Raw genomic sequence first — 7766 nt, forward strand, 5'->3', positions numbered from 1 at the left:
TATACGTTTAGTAAGAAGGGGGGAGGGGTGTACCGAAGCGGGGCTCTATTAAAAAATAAAGCCAGATTATGTTGATTGATCTAAGGTTGTATAGATTACATCCTTCCTTATACAACCTTAGATCAATCAACATAAGGTGCTGTGGAGGAAGACAGTCAGAGATCAGCGGATTACCGGAGATATAAGGTGCTGTGGTGCTTAATTGTTCACGATAGTTAATTGTTGCTGTGGTGCTTAATTGTTCACGATAGTTAATTGTTTGTTAGTTTTTTTTAAATTTTTTTAGAAAAGGAGGATGACTCTGGCCTTTGTATCTGGGAGATGCATGCGGCCATTTTATTGATTATTTTCAAGAACCTTACAAAATAGTACAATAATATGTCTGAATTCGCCATCTTGCCAATATCTGCCGCTACTCCAATCTGTATGATGAAGAGGTGCAAGCTAGGCCAAATACCCAGACCTCTCATCTAAGCCTAACATCTAAAGCCAGAGGCCCCCGACCGAGCCACATACTGGGCCCGGGGCACAAACCGGTCCGACGCACTCACATGTGTCGTCGCCCCCATCTTCCACTGGTCCATCTTCAGAGCAGATTGATGTGCCAACCTTGGCAGGTGTCTCCGCCATCGACACCACCATGACGCCAAACGACGACCTCCACCTACGCGGGTCCATCTCCAAGCAACGGATGCAGATCCATACTAGGATAGGGCCGCACCGCCGCCGTCGCCCACCACCCACAAGCGCCACCTAGCCCCAAGGTTCCCAAAGCGGCACCTTCAAGAAGGGAACGACGCTGTGAGCGCCGTCGCCGCCCAACAAAGTTAGGGCTTTCGTCCGGGAAACCTAGGGGAAGGGGAAGTGAGGGGATTAGTCCATACCGACGCCTCCAAGGAGGGGAACGGCGCCCTCAGGCGTCGACGCGGCCGGCCATGGCCGACCAGGGATTTTGCCCCAGTTAGATCCCCGCCACCAACATCGCCTCTTGTACAGAACCGGCAACCCAAGAAAGCACGGCCCGACCAGGCTGGCCCGCACGCCGAACAGGGGAGGAGGGGAGGCGCTAGATCGCGCGCACCGGCCACCGCAGAACGCCGCATGCCGCCAACGACCACCGGATCCCGCCACCCGCGCAGCCGGGACGCTAGATCCACCGCCCGCACGACTGCTAGCCGGCCGTGCCTTGCCAATGGAGCCTTCGTTCCAGATCCGGGGTTCCCCACGTAGAGGCAGGGCAACCGAGGCCCCGCCGCCACCATCCTTGGTGCCCCGGGCTTGCCCGGCGGCTGCCTCAGGCGGCGGCAAGGAAGGGAAGAGGGAGGGAGGGGGGGGGGGGGGGTGAGGAGGAGCGGCGGCGGGGGATTGTTTGTTAGCTAACAAGGTCTAGCTTGTCATTTTACAGACAAGACCTGAAGGGAGCATGAATGGGCTGCAGATGAGATGGCAACCCATGATGGTACCAAGCCTAGAGCTCACTACAACGACAAACCCTGTTTGGGTGCAGGAGGTGTGACATTTCTGTCTTGCTAGCCCTTGCAAAAAAAAAACCCCGGAAATTTTGCTATCTCAATCTTGCATATACTGATTTGAATTGGGTCACGTCTTTTGCTGGGTAATTTGCATGGGGTGGACAACATTATGCTGGTGATAGAGGAGACTGTTATGCCCATGATGGATGCAGTAGTTAGGGTGGCAACTGAAATGACTGAGGCAAGTAGAAGTCCAAGTAATAGAGGACATGTTCAGCAAGGTTGAGGAACAGAAAAAAAATTGCAGTTTTGCTTTGGAGCAAGCTGTACCCAGATGCTGTGCGCATGTCTCCCAAATTACTTGCAATTAAATGTATGTGGTAGGACCATTTGCTCTTGGGGCCCATGACAGCATCCATTCGCTCGTGCCGTATGGCGACAATGAAGAGGAGATTGACCCGCCTGATGATGATGTTGCTTTCTGCATGCGGTCAATGTTTGCAGAAGCAGGTTAGTAATACGAGCTTAAAGAAATATAATCATGCTGTATTGTGTGGAGTAGATACTGTAAAACACTTTCATTTGCTAACTGAACCAAAAACTTTGTTATAGGTGGATCAGGGGCATCGAGCACACAAGCCGGGACAAGCACAACTGTTGATGTTGCTGCAAAGACGCCAGTGCACTAATAGAGTAATTAAGTTTGTCCACAGAAGTGAAAAAATGTACTATTTTTTTGGGTGCGATTCGTACAAAAAAGAATAATAAATAGTTTGTGGTCATTTCAGAGATAGATGCAGATACTGTTGTGGAAGACCCGCTTGGGGTAGCTGCGCGTGTCAACCGGGCAACTAATAGGTCAAGCATAGCCTCTGGTATGCCTTATCTCGCCACGTCTTTCTTTAACCGAAAAAGAGATGATCATGTTTACTACTCCCTCAGTCCCATAAGTAGGTCGTTTTTTGACACAAACGTCCTACATTATGGGATAGAGGGAATATATTTGATGATGAAATTGCTTGCAAATGTGCAGGAGGATCGCCAATGCTGGTGGTTGAAGACCTAAGAACCCTAGAGCCGCTGAGGGTATTTGTACCTTCTGAAGGAGTGAAGGTGGTGATGGATCAAGGAAAAGGGCTGCTCCCAGGGACACGGGTGGTGCCCGTCAAGAAGGTGAAGTTCTTGCCAGAGATAACGCGTGTGTACCCGAGGGACAACGATAATGCTTCAGCAAAGGAAGCAGTGCCGGTAGACCAGACAAACACAGTTGATCAGCAGCCAGTTGTAAGCACTGATGTCAACAGTGGTGGAGGTGCTGGAGTTGGTTCAGGCCAATTGCAATTCCCCCCAGGATATGAACCAAGTCGTCGATGGTCTAAGAGCAACTCTATCGTGTCGACCCATTTCGTCCGTGCGGGTTCGTTTGGATCGAAATGAACACAAAAGTCGGTCCAACGTGCGACCCAAACGGACACGCATCCGCTTTTTGTTCGCCGGGTAACCCATTCCAAGCCCAAATTTTGGCCTCGTTTGCGTCGGCGCGGACACGAAACAAGCACACGCGACGTCCGCGTACTCCTCCCCCTGGCACATTGGCCATTTCGTCTTCCTCCCACCGACAGGCAGCACATCCGGCCGCCCACCCCGTCATCGCCGCCGCAGCTTTCTCGACGTCACCGCCAGCACCACCACCACGCCTCAGATGATTCTTCATCCGATGATGAGGAGCTTGTGGCTGATGTGTTGGTCGTCCATTACCACCTTAGTAGGCAGCAACCGATGTTCCGGGGTTCGATCCCGGGGCACACTCCTGCGTTGAATCGCAACTGAGAGAGCGACGATTTCCTACTCTGGAAGGACTACTTTGAGACCCCCAATCCGCTCTTCAAACATCACCTATTCCGGCACCGTTTCCGTATGGCTAGACATGTGTTCAATCATATGTGGGAGGAGATGGTGGCATACGATAAGTATTTTGAGTGCAAGGAGGATGGCCTAGGAAGATTGGCTTCTCCTCTCATCAGAAATGCACTACAGCTATTCGGATGCTTGCATACAGAGTTCTCGGTGATCTCATTGATGAGTATGTCTGTATGAGCGAGTCCACTTGCCTAGACTCCATGTATAGGTTCTGCAAGACTGTGGTAGTAGTGTTAGCCATGAGTACTTGAGAGAGCCAAATGCTGCAGATACAACCCTCTTTGTTGGCGATGAATGCCAGTAGGGGCTTTTTCAGGGATGCTTGGTAGCATAAATTGTATGTGGTGGGAGTGGAAAAACTATCATTCTGCTTGGCAGGGACAATATAGGGGCTATGTCAAAGCTTGCACCGTCATACTCGAGGCTGTGGCTTCACAAGATCTCTGGATTTGACATTCTTTCTTCGGCATGGCCGGATTTCACAATGATATCTACATGCTTCAACGTTCTCCGGTGTTTACAAGGCTTGCCGAAGGCAACTGCCGAGAGGTCAATGTTAACATCAATGGCCACAACTAAAACAAATGATACTACCTAGCTAACAGTATTTATCCTTAGTGGACTACTCTTGTGAAGACAATCTCCAATCCTGTATGAGAGAAGAGGAAGAGATTTCCCAAGAGCAAGAGGGTGCTAGGAAGCATGTGGAGTGTACCTTTGGTGTTCTGCAATCTCGATGGGGCATCGTTTGGTATCCTACTAGAAGTTGGAGCACCAATAAGTTGTGGGAGGTGATGACTGTTTGTGTGATTATGCACAATACGATTGTAGAGGATGAGCGCTCAGAACGTATTTATAATCAAGGGTTTCAGTTTCAAGGTGACAATGTTGTGTCTGATCATGGAGGAGCAGCAACGGTTGCACAGCTCACCCAATTTCATTATCAAATACGTGATTGGGAAGCTCACATTCAGCTGCAAAATAATTTGATTGAGCATATATGGCCCATGTTGAGAACCAATAGATGTATCTTTTTTTAAAATTTATTTGAGACAATGTAACTTTTATTTGGCTTGTAAACTAGGATATATTTATTTGGCTTGTAAACAATCATATATTTGTTTGGTTTTGAAACTACTAGCAAATATGTCCGTGCGTTGCAACGGGAGACAAAAAATTATGGCTAACCAACTAAGTATGACTCAATATTCTAATATATGAGCGTACTCTATTTTAACAGAGTGGCTCACCATGTTGCCATTCTCATCCTAGCCGATGATGGTCGCGATGTCTACGTGATCACAATGCATTCGATGCGGTAAATCCCAAGGCTATGGGTTTGCCAGTGCATACCACACTTGTCATTATGTTGCGCAAGGAAACGTTTAAAACTTTAAAAACAAATCTCATTGACCACGAACTACTCCCAACGCCAAGACATATAAAGACTTTTGAAAAACTAATCAAATCCTAGACATAAAATACTTTTGAATCAGTGAACAGTTTTTCGAATCGACAAACATTTTTTTTGAAATTTTTGATTTTCTCAAAATCATGAACATTAGTGTTTTTACAAAAAAAATGTACAAACCGGTTTCGAATTTATTAACAGTTTTTGAACCAACGAACATTTTATGAATCGATGAATTTTTTAAAATTTGGGAACAAATTTGAAAAACAAATGTTTATTTTTATTTTTGTGAACATTTTTTTGCGGGAATTTGTGAACATTTTCTAAATTGTCATGAACATTTTTTTCAGATTCCCGAATATGAACATGATTTATTTCCCGACCATTTTTTCCAAATTGTGATTTATTTATAATTTTGCGAACAGTTTTACAAAACCACCAACATTTTTTGAATCTGCAAAATTTTTATGATTTTCTATTTTTTTGAATTCACATATATTTTATGATTTCTCAAAATTGTTTTTGAAAAATCGCAACTTTTAAAATATTAAAATCCCGAATTAATTGAAAGAAGAAAGAAAACAGAATGAGAAAAGAAAATACAAAAAAAAAAAATAAAACAAACAGGGCAGCGAAGCTCCACACATGGGCTGGCCCATGAACGCATACATGCGTGAGAAAAGAAAGATGTAAATTGTGGAGGCTAGGGATCGAACCGTGGTCTAGTCGCTAGAGGAGAGATCCGCCAACCAGTCTGCTGCTCATCATTTCATAACTTCTACTCATCGCGTCTCTGTAAAATAACAAAGGAGGCGGCGACTTTTGGTCCGAAAAATTGAATCGTTTGGTGGCATTGGTGGGTAATATTTACCAACTTAGAAGGTAATTTTAATGACGGATGACCAGAAGCGCTAGCCGCTTTATTAGTAGGTAAAGATATAAGATGTTTGTATTTTGTTTGAATTATGTAAATTAGGGTCCAATTTTCATATGTTTGAAAAAACACGGCAACCACGAGGACAAAAATGCTTCCGCGTGTTGGGTGCACGTCATGTTGAACTGTCACGATACATTGTAACGTTGCTCGTCTGGTTGTTGTATATCTTTTGTCTGTTGTTGTAACAAGGTAGGCTAGCTTAGTCTTTAGGATAGTCCTATTCTAGTGCCATCATCCGGGACGTGCCCTGCATGTACGGCTGGCTTTCTATATATACATGTAATGAGATATGGAATACAACGTGTGATTGGTCGCTCAGTTTGGTAATCAGAGCTGATCCAGCCACTACATGTACGGCTGTATCTGCATGTACGGCTGACCTTCCTCCTCTCCCTCACGCACCGTTGATATCGATCCAGCCACTGCCACCGCAGCTGCAGCCACTGCTAAGGCCGCCGCAACTGCCTCCGCCACCACAGCCGAGGCCGCCGGTAACCCCGTTGATGCGCGTCCATGTGCTCCGGTGTTTGACGAGACCCCTGCCTCCGATGGTCTCCCTCTTGCAGCTATCCCACCCAACACCTCGACCCTACCTTCCTCCTCCAACCCTCCCCCACCTCTCCCGGCCAGCGTCGCCGGCGTCATCGACTTCAAGCTTGCGCTCGACGGCCGCAACTTCACGCGCTGGCGGAACTACATCAACCTGCTTCTGGCGCGTCACCACGCTGAGGATCATGTGCGTGCCGTCTCGGCTCGCCGGATGGCCGACCCGGCCTGGAGAGGCGACGACACCACTGTCGTCCTTTGGTTCTTCACCACGATCGAGGGGGACCTCCTCGACATCGCCGCCCCCGCCGGCTCCTCCGCCTTCACGATCTGGACAAGGCTCCGCGAATACTTCCTGGACAATGAAGCCGAACATGCCATGCATCTAGGACAGGAGTTTCGTGCGTGTGTGCGCGGCGACCTCACCGTCCACGAGTTACTGCCGCCGGCTGCAGGGTATTGCTGCCGCCCTCGCTGACGTCTGGGAGCCCGTCATGGATCGGACCATAACCTTGCAGATGCTCGATGCGTTGGGGCCAAGTTCGCGATGCAGTCGGCGATTCTGTGTAGTCCACTGTGCCGTTACCCACCTTCAACCAGGCACGCTCCAGTCTCGTCCTCGCCGAGTTATCCATGGACAAGCGCACCCGCACTGAGGGGACTCAGGTTCTTGCAGTGCAGCATGATGATCGCGGCCCCTCTAGCGATTGCGGTGGTGCACGCGGCAGTGGTGGTGACCGTGGCAACCGGGGCGGTGATCGCACTCCCTCTGGCAGTGGCGACGGACGTGGTGGCCAGCTTGGCGTAAAACGCGGCCAGCGCGGTGGACGCAGGCGCGGCCATGGGCATGCTGACGCGCCTGCTGGACGTGGTGCTGGCGCCCAGCCGTGTCTAGGCTACTTCGCGTACATGGGCACACCCTTCCCTCCGTCGTGCATCCCCTGGATCCCGCCGAACTCCACCGGAGTCCTCGGTCCCGCCCGGCTCGGTCCTGGCCCGCTCAAAAAAATAGCCGGTCCGGTCCGTCAAATATGGCCCGTAAAATCTTCGGTCCGATCCGGTTAAAGCCCGGTGCGCTCAGTCGGACCGAAGAAGAAGCCCAGGCTGACGAGGCAACGCTCGCACATCGTGCTCACGCGATCATCTCCCTCCTCCACGCGACGACCGCAAGAGGTAGAAGAAGACTCAGGCACGCGCTACCGTTTTTTTCCTTTATTCAGTCGAGCAAAAAATAGAAACAACGAGAGAAACGGGGTTATCCCATAATCATGGCGCCATCCACGATAATTTGTTGCTACACCTATATGGGAATAACTGCTTAGAGGATTCTACGGACTAAATCTCTCCTTCTGTTTTCAATCAATCTAATACAATTACTCCATGATCTTAACCGATTCTCCCTTGATTTCCACGTCAACTTGGATGCTCATTCCGTAAAAGTAGTTATCCTAGCACGATTGTGTCAATCGCACGATTAACT

General features: G+C 48.8%; 1 pseudogene; it reads left to right on the plus strand.

The window, feature by feature from the left end:
• The first annotated feature begins 1674 nt into the window (after positions 1–1674).
• On the plus strand, positions 1675–7351 carry LOC147987107 (uncharacterized; annotated as a pseudogene).
• Positions 7352–7766: the final 415 nt, after the last annotated feature.

This window comes from Triticum urartu, chromosome 2A (genome assembly GCF_056163025.1).
Source record: "Triticum urartu cultivar PI428250 chromosome 2A, HENAU_Tu73, whole genome shotgun sequence".
NCBI classification, from domain to species: Eukaryota; Viridiplantae; Streptophyta; class Magnoliopsida; order Poales; family Poaceae; genus Triticum; species Triticum urartu.